This window comes from Natator depressus, chromosome 5 (genome assembly GCF_965152275.1).
Source record: "Natator depressus isolate rNatDep1 chromosome 5, rNatDep2.hap1, whole genome shotgun sequence".
NCBI lineage: Eukaryota > Metazoa > Chordata > Testudines > Cheloniidae > Natator > Natator depressus.
Window position 1 is genome coordinate 59,474,455 of NC_134238.1, and position 19,866 is coordinate 59,494,320.

Below are 19,866 nucleotides of genomic sequence, written 5' to 3' on the forward strand. Positions count from 1 at the left end.
AAAGTAAACTTGGTAGCATAACTCACTGTTTCACATGGATCAAGTTTAAAAGTAACTGATTTCTCTGATGAACCACTGAACTGTATAATCAGCATTCTATTTAGAGCTTATGTGAGTCAATTAAAGCATAGTATGAAAATTTACATAAGGAAAAAAAGTAAATTAAGATACTAAGAATCAATGGGCTTCTGGATACAGCAGGTCAGGAATTTCCTAACAAAATGTTTTTTCATCAGAAAACACCAATTTATCAAAACCAAAACTATTCATAGATTCATAGATTCCAGGGCCAGAGGGAACCACTTAATCTAGTCTGACCTCCTTTATACCACAGGCCATAGAACTTTTTCCTCCTGTCTGCAGGAAAAGGTTAGTTTTGTCAAATTTCCTGTTTTGAAAAAATTTTGAATTCAGTTTGAAAATGGTCAATAAGTCCCATTGTTTCAAAATGAAAAAGTTCCATTTTGGGGTTGAAACAACTTTTCATTTTGAAATTAAAGGTAATTTATAGTTTAAAAAAATCAGAATCATAACACAATTTTTCAGTTGAACCAATTCAATTTTTTTTAATGAATTTTTTTGAGATTTTCACTTTTCATCCTGAATTGGGGAATGGGAAAAAATGTTGAAATCTCCTAAATCCTCACGGGACAGCACAATAGTTTCCTGCCTAGCTCTACTTCTGGTCAGTTAGAGAGGCTAGGTTCCCTGACTAAAACCCCCCCACATATTTTGTATAACGCAGTATCAGACTTCAAAGTGTTATTAGCCATTGGGAAGCAATATAAACTAACTAAGGCTCTTTCTATTGAAAATCTCAAGTTGTAAAATATTTTTGAAATACAGTACATGGCATTTGTCTGTTCCATGCTGCTTGACCTAGCCCTATACACAGGACAAAGTAACTTTGATTAACTTTAAACGATTCTACTCTAAGTAGCCATAATAATCCAAGACAATAAAAGCCTACCATGAAAGAGCCTCAAAATAAATGACAAAGTCGGCAAATAGGTGTCTAAATGTGGCATTTTTATACTTAATTGCAATTCTAATTAATTTTATTAATTAGAATATAGGACTGATATAAGGGCTCTCATTTCATTTTTGGCTAGTAAATGGATCTCCTCCATCATACTATTCTTCCCTGACTTCTTTCATTTGTTCTCCTTCCCAAGCAACCCCAGTGACAAAGGAACATGATCATGCCCTATTACTGTGTTGTTCTCTCATAGTAGAGCTTTCCTAGCGACATGGTAACACCTGTTGCACATATTTTTGATCTTGAAATTCTACACCATATTGATTTCTATTATAATATCTCGGTATTTGATTTAAGCCTCACTCAGCATTTTAACTTTTATCCCCAATATCACATTACATGTAAAATACACCAAACCTTATTTTTCCCGACAGATACTAAGATGGTGACCAATAATGTTCATAGGGATAAGCAGGCCAACCAAAAGTTACTGCAGGAGTCAAAATCAGTTTGGTAGTAGTAACTGAAATAGTACTTCATGGATGACTGTCCACATTACAAAACCATTCACCACTCAATCCACCATGATTATCAATCTATTCTCTGACACAGCCAGGTCTAGTTTAAGAGCGGTAAAGCAGGTCATAACTGAGATGCCTTTCAAGAGCTGCCGTAGGGGAAAATAGAAAGGACAAGGTTACATAGCATCTGTCTACATAAGTATAAATATCATTCTTAGTTTTAATGAAAATAGGGGAATGGATTTAGGACATTCTATGAAGAAGAGTAAATTTCACTTCTATGGGTTTGGATATAAATTTAGGATGATACATCACTCTGAATCCCCAGCAAAACTCCTACCTGATGTCAATTACACCTCTGCAAAAAAACCAAAAAGTTGATTATGTTCTTTACGTAGTAATTAAACTTTTAACATTTATTATTTGCTCAGTATCTTATTGCGATATTCAGCATTATTCAAAAGAAAATACTTTCACATTTAGGACAACTGCTGTGTGATGGGGCATCCATCCCATGCAAGGCTTAAGGGTTAAGGTGGCCAGATAGGCCAGTTAATTCCCCAGGCTTCATCTGGAGGAGGATTGACGAAATGAGGCTCAGCTGGACAGGAACAGGAGGTACCTGTAATAAAACCCAGAGGCTGAGAAGAGAAACAAGAAGGTAGGCTGCAGCCATTCTCTGAGAGGAGGAAGTTGGGAGGCTGGTGAGCCCAGAGAGTGGGAAACCCAGGAAGGTAGAAAAGGCTCTGGGGAAAGTAGTAAGGCAGGACAGTGCAGGCCTTGGCTGCTGACTGGAGGGCCTTGGTTCCCCTACTGGCCACTGCACTAACGAGGCAGAGGACAGCCTGATTTGTCGCATACCCCCCAGAAGTGGGAACCATGGAGTGACCTGTGCAGAGGTCAAGTCACAAAGAGGAGGCTGCAGTTCCCTGAGCAAGAGGGGTCCGCAGGATGAGAGAACAATAGGAGAGACATCTCTAGAGGAGGGTGCAATGCCTGGCCAGAGCTAATCCCCAGGATGAGGTGCCACTAGCCGTGAGTGAACCCTGTCACATGCTGGTATTTCTGTCCTTTGTTTCTTTTCACCACCCTTTCAATGTTTCTCTCCTTCTTCCCTGTCTCTCTTCTTCCTTTATCTCCTTACAGCAGCTTCCCAATTCTTCACAGTCTTCACTCCCAGCTCTTTTCCAATTCTAGCTGTTGAAATGATCAATCACAAAATAGCTAATGCTAACATTTGCTGTGTCATCATTAGGCTTACAGTTGATCCTAAAAGATGGATGGAAGCAGCGGAGTTCACACCTCCCAGAGTTACTGTTTCAAGCTGTCTGTAGACGCAGGCATACGTCATTGCGTTTTTATATTTTGTTCATATTTCCAAAGTGATATTTACAACCATGAATACCAGAAATTTACTGTTTTGTTTTTTAAATGAAAGCTTGCAGTCTGTAGAACTTGAATATGCCATATTAGCTACATCAAATGGCCAGGATCTACCCCTGTGCTCACCCAGGAGTTTAATAAGGATGCTCCTATTCACACCACTGGGCCAAGTTCTGCTGAAAATACACATTCCTTACTCAGGAAAAACTTCCATTTAAGTCAATGACCCACTCAATATATGTATTTAGTTTTAGCTGTTAGGGAAGCACATCAACTGCAATATATTCAATTCCACACTCCCTTGACAGTTCACTCCACTAATTTATATAGCTAACTCTTCTTAGTCTGCCTGTAAGATAGTTTGCAGCCACTTTAGGAGTCCTTAAATATTCCAGGATAACGTTCTCTGCTGTTTTGCCAATTATTTGATACGATTTCATGGATTAAATCTATTCATCCCCATTTTATATCATGTCACCAACTACCATTCATTATGTGCACATATGCATTTTTTCCCCAAGGAGTGAGGTCATAGTCTTTTCTGTTGCATTTGATTATCCCTTAAAACAATATTTGATATATAACTTTGCTACTTTAAAATTTATCATATTTTATCCAATTTATCTTTGCTCTGTGTTCTTCGAATGGAACATGTATACACATCACTTCTCCTATCCAGTCTACCTGACCTCTTCCCCAATGCTACTTTTACTGATGTTGGAGTCAAAGTTTCTTGTACATTTTAAGGAAGCCAGAGATTTTTTTTCCTGGTAACAAATACCTTCACTCCCAAACACATAAAGCCAGTATTGTATGTTAGCGGATAAAGCAACCATCTCCAGAGTATGGTTATTCAAGCACAAATATACTTATTGATATGTGAGTATGTGCATTTATACACAAATACAAGCTCCTCTACAAAATTAGCGTGAACAAAAATAGCTGCCCAAATGATCATGGAACAGGAAACAAAAACTGGTGCAAGTTTTGACTTGACCATTATTGTAATTCCGATGTCACATATATTTATGAATTATTTTTCCAACTATTTGCCCTGCAGAAGTCTTCATCTTTATGTTCCCTCAGCATTTCTCAGCTTGTAATCTCATCCTATTAGTCTTGTAAATAAATGCTTACAATATAAGTTAAGAGTCCTTTATTTGTGGATGGCACTCTTTACTTATATAGTACCATAGATGTTTTGTAATGTATAATAAAATGAAAGAATCTTTTAAAAAGAAATTATTCATGACTTCTTATGGCACATGTATTGAAGGAGCTTTAGAGGAAATGAAAGAACAGTTGTCATGGCAGGAGCTACTTCTTCATTCCCAAGGCTCTTCTTAATTGTGCTTATCCTCTTCTTAGGAGAATTTTATGGAAACAGACATCTCAAATTCCAGATGAAAGGATAGCATTTACTGAAATTTACAGGCAGTTCCTGGTCATGAGGCAATGAAGAGTATTGCAGCTAGCAAACATTTCAACCTCAACATCTAAAGGAGAATTTATACTTTCTACTGAGGGATTGTTTCAGAAAAAGGTGGCAAAAGTGGTGATTAATCACTTAAGTTGCACCAACTCCTTACAAATTTTGCTAATTGTGACAGGAGACCTTGTGATAACAAAACACAGTGAAATGCCATAGGAAAAGGCAGGGAAATCAGAATTTAAAATCCATCTCAAGCTTCCATTCTCCATATCAGCAGATGAAGGAAGTAGAGTGGAGATAATTTCCTTCAACTTCAGAGTGGAATGCTTCATGTAGTAATATGACAGCAGTATCTCCTGGGTGATTTGAGTATGAAGCAAGGGTATTAATGAGGGACTTCACTGCATGACATCAAGGTGTCAAGGACCTCATTACAGGGAGGAACAGAGCCACAGGTATTAAAAGATGGAGAAGGAAATGGTACCAAAGATATGTTGTCAAAGTCTCCTTAATTTATAGCCCAGACTATGACTTCCTACTTTCTCTCCTTTGTATGGTAAATCCCTTTTGGGTGTCAATCAGCAATTGTGATGCTGAAAGATGTCCCTCCTCCCTGCTGTAATAAAAAACTACAGTAAGGATATTATATGAAATTCTGTAATGCTGAAGGCGCACAGCTTTTGGTTTCATGCCTAAAAGTGTGTGTGTTCATAAATATCGTACAACTGATCATCATGTCCTGTGTTATTCCTTACATAATTACAAGCCTCAAGTGCATCGTGTAATCACACAAGTGCAACAGTGTAAACAATGCATGCTATTTGTCTTATTACCATCTTAAAAATCTTTTGCATCTAACCAATTTTGTATTGTAAATTTAAGATCCTTCTCAAAAAAGGAAGAATATATTTCATAATAGAATGGGAGGAAAAACTGATAGAGGAAAGATAAAAAGGTAGTAAAAGATTTCCCTGCACATTCCCATTAATGAGTTCACAAATTTATTTTTTCTTGAATTAATTTTATTGCACTTTTACAACTTTTATATAAAGCAAAAAATTACAAGGCTCAAGAAATAGGATGATGAGGTAGCTAGGAACTTATATTATATTCAAGATTTTAAAAGCTTAATCCATTTTGTTTTTGTAATTTAACCACTTAAAACTGAGTGCAGTGACAGCTATGTTGGATGAGTTCCGACTAAACCTATTTTTAGTTCAAATGTTCCATTACAGTATGCTTCCCTTAAATCAACTACTTCATCCCATCTGAAAGTGCAACAGCATTTTGTCCGGGGACCACATCCCCTGAGTCTGGAGGACGCCGATACACACCTCCCTAGCTGAGGTCCGAGGCGTCCAACACCAACTCGATGGGAGTGGGGAGGGTTGTCGAACGGAACCCCTTCCAGGACTGTTCTGCGGTCGGTCCACCACTGCAGCGAGGCAAATATCGATCTTTGGTAACAATCTTTTCCAGGGGGTCTCAGAACTGGGAATAGACTGTCGCCAGCCATTGTTGCAGGGGCCACATCTGGAGCCTGGCATGGCAGACCACCTAACTGCACGCTACCATGTGGCCCAGCAGGCGCAGGCAGACCCTGGCAGTAGTCAGAGGGAATGCGGAGACTTCTGCGATGAGGTTTGTCAATGTGTGGAAGGTTTCCATCAGCAGGAATGGCCAGGCACAGGTCGAGTCAAGGACCGCTCCGATGAACTCTGTCCTCTGCACTGGCACTAACATCGACTTTTTGTCCTTCACCAGTAGGCCCCAGAGCGCAGCACATAGTGTGAAGCACCATGACATCCCTTTGAACTTGAGACCTGGAGCTGCCTTTGACAAGCCAGTCATCGAGGTATGGGTAGATCTGGATACCACTGCACCTAAGGTAAGCCGCTACCACCGACATGCATTTGGTAAACAAACACTCTTGGTGCTGTCACCAGGCCGAATGAGAGGACCGTAAACTGGTAGTGGTGGGGCCCCGCCGTAAACTGGAGGAAGTGTCTGATCTCGAAAGATCGCTATGTGGAAGTATGCATCCTTCAAGTCGAGGGCAGTATACCAGGCTCCCCGATCCAGGGAGGGGAGCAAGGGGGAGGGTAGAAAGGAACGGGAGGGTATAACCCTGTTCCACTGTGCTGAGGACCCAACGGTCTGAGGTTATAGCTGACCAGGCAGGGAGAAAGAGGGAAAGGAGAACACTCAGAAAGACGGATCCGGGGAATGGTCTGGTAGTTCACCCGCGGGTGCACCCTCAAAACACCACTTACCCCCCGGCTTATTCCAGGTCGAGTCCGACCAGGCAGAGGGTAGAGGCAGGTGGCTGGGATGGAACTTGTAGCCCTTGACTTGTTTATGGGGATGGTCCTGCTGAGGCTGGCTCCCCTGACCCTGTGGCTGCTGTCGTTTGAACCGCTTATGCGCCAGGGCTGGGACGTAGAGACTGATGGTCTTCAGGGTGGTGCGGGAGTCTTTAAGGCCATGCAATTTGTTTTCTGTTTGCTCCACAAATAGGGCTCAGCTGTTGAAGGGCAGGTCCTGCATAGACTGCTGGGCCTCGGTGGACAACCCAGAGAGGAGCAGCCAAGAGACTCGCCACCCGGAGATAGCGGAAGCCATGATGCAGGCAGCAGCATCATCAGCGTTTGACACCACTTGGAGGGCCGCCCTGGCCACGGTCATGCCCTCATCAAAGATCGCTCAGAACTTTTGGAAGCCTTGGGGAGCACCCCTTCAAACTTGGCTATGGCTTGCCACATATTGAAGTCATATCGGCCAAGGAGGGCTTGGTGGTTGGCTACTCTCAGCTGAAGGCTGGAAGACGAATAAACCTTACGTCCAAAAAGATCCAGCCTCCTGGAGTCTTTATTTCCGGGGGTGGCCCCTGGTTGTCTCTGCCTCTTCTTGTGTTTTACCACATCAACCACAAGGGAATTGGGGGCTGGGTGGGAGTACAAGTACTCATGCCCCTTGGTTGGCACAAAATACTTGCATTCGGCCCTTTTAGAGATGGGGCCAGGGAAGAGGGGGTCTGCCACAGGGCATTAGTGATCCTGAAAACACCTTCATGAAGGGGTAGTGCCCCCCCCGGCAGGAGCCGAGGAGTATACGATGTCAAACAGGGAGTCCGAGGACTCTTCCAGAGGGCTCTTCCAATTCCTCTGCCTGAAGTTAGAAGTGACCCTCTTCAAAAGTCCGTGGTGCGCTTTGGTGTCATCCTAAGGAACCGGGTGAGGGGGCCCCATTATAGATTTGTCTGGTGACGGTAAGGATGATGCCGGTACTATGGGAACCTCTACGTCCATTGGTGGTCTAGCAGCTTGCTCCTCTGGGTCCTCATGGACCTGTGGAGTCTTACCCTCCAAAGTCTCAAGCACCTGAGAGGGATGGGATACCGAGGCCACTGGCCCAACACTGATTGGGCAGCCTGGGAAGTTGGGTGAACCCCTCAAGGGTTCCCCAGGTACCATGGCGCTGGCCACTGAGCTTGGGGCCATGGGACAGGTTTCGGTGCTAATAATGTAGCTGGCACCGCCGATACCGGGGCTTGTCCCGCAGTCAGGGCCCCACCATCTCCAGGGAAAGCAGAGAAAAATTTGAATTAGGGCCCTGACAGCGCTGCCTTCTGATTAGGCTGTAGAATGAGCACATGACACTCGATTACTCCCTGACTGGAGGGGCAGGGTGTAGTGGAGACACATTAGGCTGCCTTGGGGAGGGTGGTTGAGACATCCTCCCCCAAACATCACCACTCCCCCTCCCGCATCCCTGTGATGCTGCTTGTGGGGCTGTGGCTGCACAAGCAGCTGCCCAGGGACACACTGCGCCTCACAGCACAGTCCAACCACTTGCCCCATGCTGGGATGCCCTGCACTGGGAAGTGGGCACGGCGCCACAGGGCTCCAGCCCTGGCTCGGCTTCAGCCCGAGCAGTCCATTGAAAAGCCTCTGGCAGTCCAGATTTGGCCCAAGGTCTGCTTATTGACTACTTCTCCTGTAAAATAACCTTTAATATACCCTTAGGTTAAATAACTAAGCATTTAACAACTCATATAAACAATCAGCAATTATTTTGATGCTAGTTTGCAATGTCCTATGACCACGTATCATATGACATATAATATAATATACTGTTATATACAAACTACTACATTGCTCTGACCTGTTCACATATTACAACACAATCATCTAAAGTATATTCAGAGCCCAAATCTACCTATTTCTCTATGATTATGCCAAGTACCTCTGGACCATAGAGAAGTTATGAATTTCTGTAGTGGCTTACCCTGAGCAAGATCACTTAACTTTTCTTTTAACTTAAAAAAAAAATAAAAAAGCTGAAATTCAAAGTCAGCAGCTGTTACATGGTTCTCCAAACAAGTGTCTAAAGAATAAAATCTCACATAGTCTTGATTAGAAACATCTGATCTATATGTCAAAGAATTTTTAAAATGTAAACCTATCTTTCATCCTTTGCTTCTGATCAGTGGGAGGAAAATTGTGTTTTGAATACACATGTATGACAGCTATGACAATTTTCACACTAGAATTTCATAAACATATATAATTTATAACAGGGCAATCTTGAAAAATATCCTGCCAGGTACATATGTACTAAGTACAGACTGTACTGTGTAGTACCTTCACTAAACAGATTTTCTTTGTAACATCACCTTGTGAACTTCAGCTTTAACAGTTTTCTTAAGGGATCATGTTGAGTTCACATAGCACTAGCAGAAGTTTTTCAATAGCCCTATGTAAAAAACAAACAAAAAAGTAATAAGATTACTGACTGGTAGCATTTTAGGAATAAAAAAAAATCAAAAGTAAGTCTTAAAGATGTTTTAATATTACATAAAAACATGTTTCAATAAAAAGAGAAAATTCTTAATTCCCATTGATAAATTGTTAACTTATGCTATTGGACAGATTTTTTTTTTTTTTAATTTAAGTGCTGGTTTTAACTTTGAGTTTCTTCATTTCAGTTGGTGCATGCCTCAAATTTGTGTGTGTGTGTAAATCTTCTGACCAATAACTTAGTCTGAGTCAGATTTAACTTGGAGGGATCCACATGGGTGAAAAAAGGGCTACTGCTGCTTGCTATAGAAGTACAGTATATCCCATCCATCAACTGAATATTCTATAATACAACTTTGTGAAAAGAGGGTTCTTGACTCTTTCAAGTGCAGTAATTTTTAAAAATGACTGAGAATTGTGGAGAGTTTTAAAAACTCATAATTTTGTATAAAGGAATGGAAATTCCTTCGAGAGTCCTCTCCAGAATGGATCAGCTGTGGCAATGGGAAGAACTCTCAGTCAAGTAGCTGGGATGTATGTTGGGAAACACTAATACCACCACTAGTCCACAATTAAAAATTAAACTCCTGCCTAAATATGCTTTTAACAAATAGACCAAAACTACTGAAGAATCCATTTCTGTCTCCTGGGTACAAAAACAGAGTGTTTTTTTAAAGAAATAAGTAGTAAAGGAAATGCAAAAACCTATATGAAAAATGACATTAAGGTTGTGACACCAGAGAACAAAAGCCAAGAAATTTAAAGTTAAGCTGACACTCAGTCCTTAAATCATGCTATTGTGCTTCTTTTTAAAAAGCAACAATGTGAGTTAATGACAAGTTGTCAGCTTTAACTTTGAATTGCCTGAAGTTTGTCATTTGGTGTTTGTGTCACAACCTTAATGTTATTTAAATGTAGTTTTTAATATCTATTATTTAAAAAGGTCTACTTTAAGACAGCAAAGAGCTTTGATGGAGTAAACCTCAAAGTACACTGCATTGCCGGTATGCCACTTCATTAGAAGTAGTGCATAAAACATATGCTGTTGACAAATCTAATTCATTAAAGTTGAGATAGATGCACTTTAAAACAACTGGCTGGCATCATTATCTACAGTTCCTTTTATAAATTATTCCTCTTTTTCCTTTTGACTGAACTTGTCACTGTTCCCTTTTCAGAATGTGAATGTTATGCCTTAAAATTCAATACTTTCAACGTGTTTAGACAAGTCAGAAGTTAAATAAAGTAGCTTATTTGCTAAAAATAAGTGTGTAAGCAAAAAAACTTACACTGATTATTTCAGTGATTTTAACTGAAGACAAGTAAAATTAGTTAATGTATAGCAGTTTCAGCTTGATCAAACACATAAAATAAAAATGTATTGAATAGGAATAGGGAATTAAAAAGTAGAAAAGAGAGTAGATTCTGGCAGCCCTGTTGCACTGCCATGCAGATGATTTGAATTTCGAATGGAATTGTGCTCAGATCAGGCACATCACAATGTTGACAGCTGACACATACTTTTAAAGGGAAATTGCTAACTGTATTACTCTTAGAAACCAAAACACAGTGCAGCATTATGTTGACTGTTTGGAGGAAGCTATGAGCTGGCAAAGTACACTTAATCAGAGAAGAAAATTTCTCACATATTAGCTACTTTCTTTTCTATGAATTAGATGTTCAATTAAAAGGTCATCCTTCCTTGACAGTATGTGAGGGTAGCTACAAAGCTCATCTGTAAGCTTCTTCAGTGCAAGAATTTAACTTTTAGTTTCTTTCAAAAACTACATAATGCTACACACAACTGGAAAACTGTTATTGAATTAGTTATATAAAATGCACCTCAGTATCTGCATATGCTGTAACAAATCATTTTAAAAGGCTGGTGGGAGCAGTGGACATGTAATTCAGAGAAAGTTAAATAAGAATTTTTTCTTGCTCTGTCCTATACACTTACCAGTTCTTCATTAAATATTAGGTGTCCCAACTAATTCCATAGTCTCTTATGTTTTGGATGAGGACAAAAGGATAAAGAACATTTTTTTTTTTTAGGATTTATTAAACCTCAAGTTCATTTAAGGGTAAACTCTGGACATGTATCAGGAAAAAAATTTTTCCTGGTGAAAAATGAAGTTCAACTGACCGAACTTCAGGAATCCAGGAGAGCTGGCTGTATTTTAAAGAATCCTTATCGAGGTTGCAGGAACAAATCATCCCAATGTGCAGAAAGGATAGTAAATATGGCAGGTGACCAGCTTGGCTTAACAGTTAAATACTTGCTGATCTTAACCACAAAAAAGAAGCTTACAAGAAGTGGAAGCTTGGACAAATGACCAGGCAGGAGTATAAAAATATTGCTCAGGCATGCAGGAGTGAAATCAGGAAGGCCAAGTTGCAACTGTCATGGGATGTTAAGAATAACAAGAAGGGTTTCTACAGGTATGTTAACAACAACAAGGTGGTCAGGGAAAGCGTGGGCCCCGTACTGAACAGGGGAGGCAACCTAGTGACAGAGGATGTGGAAAAAGCTAATGTACTCAGTGCTTTTTTTGCCTCTGTCTTCACGAACAAGGTCAGCTCCCAGACTACTGCACTGGGCAGCACAGTATGGGGAGGAGGTGACCAGTCCTCTGTGGAGAAAGAGGTGGTTCAGGACTGGAGAAAAGCTGGATGAGCACCAGTCCATGGGGCCAGATGCACTGCATCCAAGGGTGCTAAAGGAGCTGGCGGATGTGATTGCAGAGCCATGGGCCACTATCTTTGAAAACTCATGGCCATCGGGGGAGGTCCCGGGTGACTGGAAAAAGGCTAATGTAGTGCCCATCTTTTAAAAAGGAATGAGGAGGATCCGGGGAACTACAGGCCAGTCAGCCTCACCTCAGTTCCTGGGAAAATCATGGGGCAGGTCCTCAAAGAATCAATTTTGAAGCACTTCGAGGAGAGGAAAGTGATCAGGAACACTCAACATGGATTCCCCAAGGGAAAGTCATGCCTGACTAACCTAATTGCCTTCTATGATGAGATAACTGGCTCTGTGGATGAGGGGAAAGCAGTAGACGTGTTATTCCTTGACTTTAGCAAAGCTTTTGATACGGCCTCCCACAGTACTCTTGCTGGCAAGTTAAAGAAGTATGGGCTGTATGAATGGACGATAAGGTGGATAGAAATCTGGCTAGATCATCGGGCTCAACAGGTAGTAATCAATGGCTCCACGTCTAGTTGGCAGGGGCGGCTCTACCAATTTTGCTACCCGAAGCAGTCACCACCGAATTGCTGCCGCCGCGATAGCAGCAGAGCTGCCGCCGAATTGCCGCCGCACCCGGAAGAGCAGCAGAGCTGCTGCCCAAAAGCCGCTGTGGTGGGAAGAGCGGCGGAGCTGCCGCCGAATTGCCGCCGCGGGACACAGACTGCCACCCCATTCTGAATGCCGCTGCTAGCACCTGCTTGGAAAACTAGTGCCTGGAGCCGGCCCTGTTAGTTGGCAGCCGGCATCAAGCGGAGTGCCCCAAGGGTCGGTCCTGGGGCCAGTTTTGTTCAATATCTTTATTAATGATCTGGAGGATGCCGTGGATTGCACCCTCAGCAAGTTTGCAGATGACACTAAACTAGGAGGAGTGGTAGAGAAGATGGAGGGTAGGGATAGGATACAGAGGGACCTAGACAAATTAGAGGATTGGGCCAAAAGAAATCTGATGAGGTTCAACAAGGACAAGTGCACTTAGGACAGAAGAATCCCATGCACTGCTACAGTCTAGGGACCAAGTGGATAGGAAGCAGTTCTGCAGAAAAGGACCTAGGGGTTACAGTGGAAAAGAACCTGGATATGAGTCAACAGTGTGCCCTTGTTGCCAAAACGGCTAATCACATTTGAGGCTGTATAAGTAGAGCATTGCCAGCAGATCGAGGGATGTAATCATTCCTCTCTATTTGGCATTGGTGAGACCTCATCTGGAGTACTGTGTCCAGGTTTGGGCCCCACACTACAAGAAGGATGTGGAAAAATTGGAAAGAGTCCCGTGGAGGGCAACAAAAATGATTAGGGGGCTGGAGCACATGACTTATGAGGAGAGGCTGAGGGAACTGGGATTATTTAGTCTGCAGAAGAGAAGAATGAGGGGGGGGATTTGATATCTACTTTCAACTACCTGAAAGGGGGTTCCAAAGAGGATGGATCTAGGCTGTTCTCAGTGGTAGCAGATGACAGAACAAGGAGTAATGGTCTCAAGTTGCAGTGGGGGAGGTTTAGGCTGGATATTAGGAAAAACTTTTTCACTAGGAGGATGGTGAAGCACTGGAATGGTTTACCCTAGGGAGGTGGTGGAATCTCCTTCCTTAGAGGTTTTTAAGGTCAGGCTTGACAAAGCCCTGGCTGGGATGATTTAGTTCGGGAGTGGTCCTGCTTTGAGCAGGGGGTTGGACTAGATGACCTCCTGAGGTCCCTTCCAACCCTGATATTCTATGATTCTATAACTCTTTGCACCAGACACTGTGGGAAGACAAGACAAGACACCAGGAACATGGTTTAACTAGGCCACAACTTTATTAACACATTTGGAAACTATCCAGCAACAATTCATCCAGTGCGGGTCATCCTTCCTTTGTAATCCATGCCACCTGGTGGAGGGCTGCCATCAGCCTCCCCCACTCCTCAGTCAACCTGGTCCCAGCATCATTATTGGAACCTATTGTCTTTTCCTCATATGAGAGTTACGGAGGGGTTGTTTCCTCAATGTATTGGTCATTAAGAGCCCCAACCCCAGTCCCCAACTTCTTTAGGAAATGCCTTCTCCTAATCCATTTCCAATTCCAGTTTATCAGTGAACTAGACCCCTTACTGAACCATTACCTGCACTGGGCACCTGCCACCAGGAGGCACCAGAAATTTGCTTGGCTTCCTCCCCACCATACCTGCTGGATTCCCAGATTGTTAACACTTCATTCTAATGGCCACCAGATTAACCTCCATTCCCCACTGGAGAGATGTACAACCTCTTCTTTGAATAACTCAAGTATTGAATATGCATTTTCATGATGGGTAATCATCAATTTTTCCTGCTCACATAATTTAGCCACCAGTCAATTTAATTCTCACCTGGCCTTGCCCACCCACTCCCCACAACAGATCCTCCACTGCAGCAGCTCAGGTCAGTTCACAATTACCCCCAGGAAAAGAACTTAGTTCCACTCCTAATACCTTTGTCCTAATCCTTATCTGTACTCCTTTACTAAATCCCCAAATAGTTTCCTACGAGGTACACAATGATCCATTCACATGGCCCCTTCCTGGCCAATGAATGTAAGAGTGGAAGCTGCTGATCCCAGAGTCTGCCCCTCCAGCTAGACCAATTTAGAGCTGCCTCATCACTGAGGCCCAGCTTTGAATTTCCAGAGAGAACTGGCCACCCACCTGTGGGGACCAAGTGCACAATACTTCACCTCCACAACTAGATACCTATTCCTGTGACCCATTATCTTGATCTTGTAGGAACAGATAAAAAGGAAGAGTATAGCACATTTAGACCACTGAATAATCATCCCAGAAGGGGACTTCCATACACTTGTACGCATTTGGATGCCCCCACTGATACCTGAAATAACTGTGTTCCTATTTCATACTGTGCTGTGGATGTAGCCACCCCAGTCCTAAATTAATGGGCTCCCAATTCATCAGGGAAACCTCAACAACACATGCTCTTCAGCATCTCCATGAACAGAGATGTCCTTTTCTGAGGTAACTCTCTTCCCTGTGAAGAAACAGTAGCCTGACAGCAGCAGGCCTCTGTACTAGGCAAGTCCGTACGACTTTAGGTGGCCCAATCCCAGCCTACCCACACTCTTGTAGCATTATTTCACAGGATTCCACATCAGATACCCAGTAAGCAGTGCTGCCTAGTCTGTTTTTGTGGTTCCTCAGTCACAAACACACCCAGGCTGTTTCCCTTTTACCACATGTACATTTCTTCTTCAGTTTTTAAGCAAAACAGAACATGACATGACATGACATAGGTATTCAGCAGAAGACTTGCACACACAGCTTTCTCTCCTCTGCCAACTCACTCACTGAGCTCCCCTGCTTCCTGTTCCTCCCAGTTATATATCCTTGCAATTACTGAGCCAATTGTCTCATTAGCCCAGCAATTACCACCCAGGTGTCAGTAATCTCCCAACAGAAACTGGTTAATTGCTTCCAGTTAAGCCTGCAGCCTCCTCTGTGCTGCATCAATCTCAGTGACCAGACTAACACCCTGTCACAAACTATATCTTACCTTGACATCCCTTAATTGGTTTTCTGACAGTGTCAGATCTCTCCCTCTCATTGTAGCTCTTTAAACCCCAAATCCCTATCCAAATCCACCTTTGCTGACCCCTTAATAATCCTTACTGAGACCAACCCCCCCATAGCCTAACTAAAACCCACTACCAAGGTTCTGGTAACCCAGTATCTTAACACACAGTGTGTTGCTCAAGCAATCCAAAATGCAATATGATGCCAACCTACAGTGTACCCATGATACCATCAATTGTACTACCCAACATAAAAATAGGTCAGATTTTCTGAGAGCTCTCTCCTGTCCTCAAATGGAGTTGAATAAGTTCCTCAAGAGTCCCAACATACACCTGAATGTTCTAGTTGCTTTGCAATGAACCAAGGTTCTAGAGACCTAGCTGCACCTGAATGAAAAATAAGAGTTAAATCATCATTCTAGGTCTTTCCAATCACTTATTAACTTCCTCATATTAAGGCAGTGGCTCAAGTGATCGTCCTCAGGTTCTTTTGGGGCATCTGCTTCGAAAGAGGAGTTCACAAATCTGCTACCGTGAAAGACCCTGCAACTATTTTTTCCCTACATAAATCTCATCTCTTACTATGCAATATAAACCCTCCAAGGACTTTGAAGTCTGGAATCATTCTAAGACATCTATCTCTATACAGGTTTCAGAGTAGCAGCCGTGTTAGTCTGTATTCGCAAAAAGAAAAGGAGTACTTGTGGCACCTTAGAGACTAAGGAATTTATTTGAGCATAAGTTTAATTCATGAAAGCTTATGCTCAAATAAATCTGTTAGTCTCTAAGGTGCCACAAGTACTCCTTTTCTTTTTATCTCTATACAGTAAATGCTATATTTAGTCATGCTGAACATCGTTTTCTCACTATGCTCTCCCTTGTCACGGTAATCCCACAGGAGTGCCCAGGGCATCTTGAGCTCAATGACAGATTAAGCCATTTCTCTGCTCCCGTTCCTGTCCCTAGATGGAGAGCATCTGACAGACTCCCACTAATGGAGTGTAACCTCTCCTGGGGGTCTGGACCAAATGTGCTCCACCAGTGCCAAAATGTTGTATTTTATTTTTAACCTCCATGTTTGTATTTGCATGAATTCCACCAACATTTGCCCACAGTGAAGGTTGTCTAGTTGGGAACAAAGGATGACATTTAAATATCCAAAGTCATCCATTATAATTATATTTAAAGATAACACACAGACCCTGCATTATAAATAACTTTAAGGTTGCCAAGTCAAGCACTTAAAAGTTAGGAAATGGCAGAATTAAGGTTGCCTGAGCCCCTTGTGTGTGTTTAATATGATCTACTCTTTAATTACATGAACACAATTTTTTTTTTTTTTTTAAAACATTCAGTGCACAGGATGGACTTGTTCTCAGTAATGAATTGGGATTGTGTAGTGAAGGAGTGGGTTTGTTTAGGACCGCTGCTTCATTTGTTGCAGATGACGAATGGTGTGTAGCAAATGAGGCTAGAGATTGCAGAAAGGAAAAGAATGGTCTCATGGTTAAGAAAAATGAATACTACTCTGGTGAATTGGATTCTGTCCCTGCCTCTGCCACAGAGTTCCTGTGTAATGCTAGGTAAATCACTTAAACTAAACCTTTCATGGGTGGTCACTAATTGAGTACTCCTCATTTTCTGGGTTCCCCTCTCGATACCCTGGAGTCTGATTTGTAGAGGGCCTTAGCACTAATAGCTATAACTGAAGTCAATGGGAGCTGTGGTTTGAACATATAAAGTGCTATGTAATCTTAGGTATTCTGAAAAATACCTGAACATATAAAGTACTATGTAATCAGGTATTCTGAAAAAAATCAGGTCCTAAGTGTCTCTGATTGGACACACAAAATTAGTAGATATTTTTTCCCTTAATCTCTCTGTGACTCAGTTCTTCCACTGTAACATGGGGATAATAAAACCCATTCATCTTACGTGTTATGAAAATGAATTCATTATTGTTTGTAAAGCAGACACTATAATATCCATAGAAAACCCTGCGAAGAAATTAATAATTCTGTCTTCAGAGCAGGATCTGAATAGTGTGTAGTAAATAAGGACCACACAATGAACAATTAGAAAACAAAATATTAAATAACTTATTAAGTGAGCATCATCCACCCTGTTTACTAAATAAAGCAGGAGCATGTAGCTAAAGACTGTATCATAATACAGATGCACAACAGGGCTAAATCAAGGTTAAAAAGACACATTTAATTCTGTCATTTCCTAACTTTTGAGTGCTTGACTTTGCAATCTTAATAGTATTGTTTTAACATAGTTTGTGTGTGTGTAATTTCTTAGATTAATAAAAAAACTGAAAAACCAAAAATTCCATTAAGTGGCATCGTATTGATGATACCTACATGGTTCATCAGCAGGGTTGGAACCTTTAGCTCCACTGGTTTCAGAGTAACAGGCGTGTTAGTCTGTATTCGCAAAAAGAAAAGGAGTACTTGTGGCACCTTAGAGACTAACCAATTTATTTGAGCATGAGCTTTCGTGAGCTACAGCTCACTTCACATCGGATGAAGTGAGCTGTAGCTCACGAAAGCTCATGCTCAAATAAATTGGTTAGTCTCTAAGGTGCCACAAGTACTCCTTTTCTTTTAGCTCCACTCTAACAGGTAGCAGTTGTATGTTGTCATCTCCTGTGGACCAGTACTGTGGGGGGCAGGAGGGGAGGGAATGAGACACTTTGCCAGGACGTTCCACAAATATTTGTTGACAGCAGAGAAACAGTGAGATTCAGGAATCTTGAGTTCCATTCCAAGCTCTGGAGTCGACAGTGCTCTGGTGGCAACAGTCTCTTCTGCTAGTTAGTCACAGACCTGACCCATTCAGCCCACCCCCTCCAACCTGTTCCAGTCCTGCCTCTTGGCAAATGAAAGCAACTGAAAACAGTTCATAATGGGAAGTGCTGGGTAACTTTAATAATAGGCAGTGATACCAGCCCCATCTATAGTCAGCCTGGTCGCACTAAATTCCCTTACACACTGGAACCATCAATCCAATTTCCTCCAAATAGGCCCATGCCAGAGCCCTAACTGTACTGTGGACCCAACAGACTAATCTGTTATATTCTGACATTGCTGAGTCTTCCTCCGAATCTCTGTCCAACAGCATGCTTGCACATCTTCAGTGGGAAGCATGCCCACTTTCCCAGATCCAAATTAGTCTATTAGCTTCCATACCCTCCTTTTCTACCTCTGCCCCTACCTTCCTTTCACAATAATTAGATTTTATATATAATATATAATATATATATATATATATATAATATCTCTTTAAATATCATCTCTATTGGCTTAGAGAAAGTACACTATAATAGAAGCAGATACTCCTATTTAAGCCTGCTTCACTGAAAGTCCCTGGGAAAACCATGGAGCAGGTCCACAAGGAATCAATTCTGAAGCACTTAGAGGAGAAGAAAGTGATCAGGAACAGTCAGCATGGATTCACCAAGGGCAAGTCATGTGTGACTAACCTAATTGCCTTCTATGACGAGATAACTGGCTCTGTGGATGAGGGGAAAGCAGTGGACGTGTTGTTCCTTGACTTTAGCAAAGCTTTTGACACGGTTTCCCACAGTATTCTTGCCAGTAAGTTAAAGAATTATGGGCTGGATGAATGGACGATAAGGTGGATAGAACGCTGGCTAGATTGTAGGGCTCAACGGGTAGTGATCAATGGCTCCACGTCTAGTTGGCAGCCGGTATCAAGTGGAGTGCCCCAAGGGTCAGTCCTCGGGCCGGTTTTTTTCAATATCTTCATTAATGATCTGGAGGATGGTGTGGATTGCAGCCTCAGTAAGTTTGCAGATGACACTAAACTGGGAGGGGAGGTAGATACGCTGGAGGGTAGGGATAGGATACAGAGGGACCTAGACAAATTAGAGGTTTGGGCCAAAAGAAATCTGATGAGGTTCAACAAGGACAAGTGCAGAATCCTGCACTTATGATGGAAGAATCCCATGCACTGCTACAGACTAGGGACCGAATGGCTAGGCAGCAGTTCTGCAGAAAAGGACCTAGGGGTTACAGTGGATGAGAAGCTGGATATGAGCCAACAGTGTGCCCTTGTTGCCAAGAAGGCTAACGGCATTTTGGGATGTATAAGTAGGGGCATTGCCAGCAGATCGAGGGACTTGATTGTTCCCCTCTATTCTACATTGGTGAGGCCTCATCTGGAGTACTGTGTCCAGTTTTGGGCCCCACACTACAAGAAGGATGTGGAAAAATTGAAAAACATCCAGTGGAGGGCAACAAAAATGATTAGGGGACTGGAACACATGACTTATGAGGAGAGGCTGGGGGAACTGGGATTGTTTAGTCTGCGGAAGAGAAGAATGAGGGGGGATTTGATAGCTACTTTCAACTACCTGAAAGAGGGTTCCAAAGAGGATGGAGCTAGACTGTTCTCAGTGGTAGCGGATGACAGAACAAGGAGTAATGGTCTCGAGTTGCA

At 42.2% G+C, this 19,866-nt stretch overlaps 1 protein-coding gene across 2 annotated transcripts in view; it reads right to left on the reverse strand.

Moving 5' to 3' along the window:
* KIAA0825 (KIAA0825 ortholog) overlaps nucleotides 1-19,866 on the reverse strand; it is a 419,106-nt gene that overhangs the window by 373,742 nt on the left and 25,498 nt on the right. Inside the window, exon 2 of one of the 2 annotated variants that reach the window (XM_074952849.1) lies at nucleotides 8,991-9,070. The exons of the other annotated variant lie outside the window; for it this stretch is intronic. The gene's annotated coding sequence lies outside the window, so the exon portion shown is untranslated. The remainder of the gene's footprint in view (nucleotides 1-8,990; nucleotides 9,071-19,866) is intronic. 2 annotated transcript variants of the gene reach the window in all.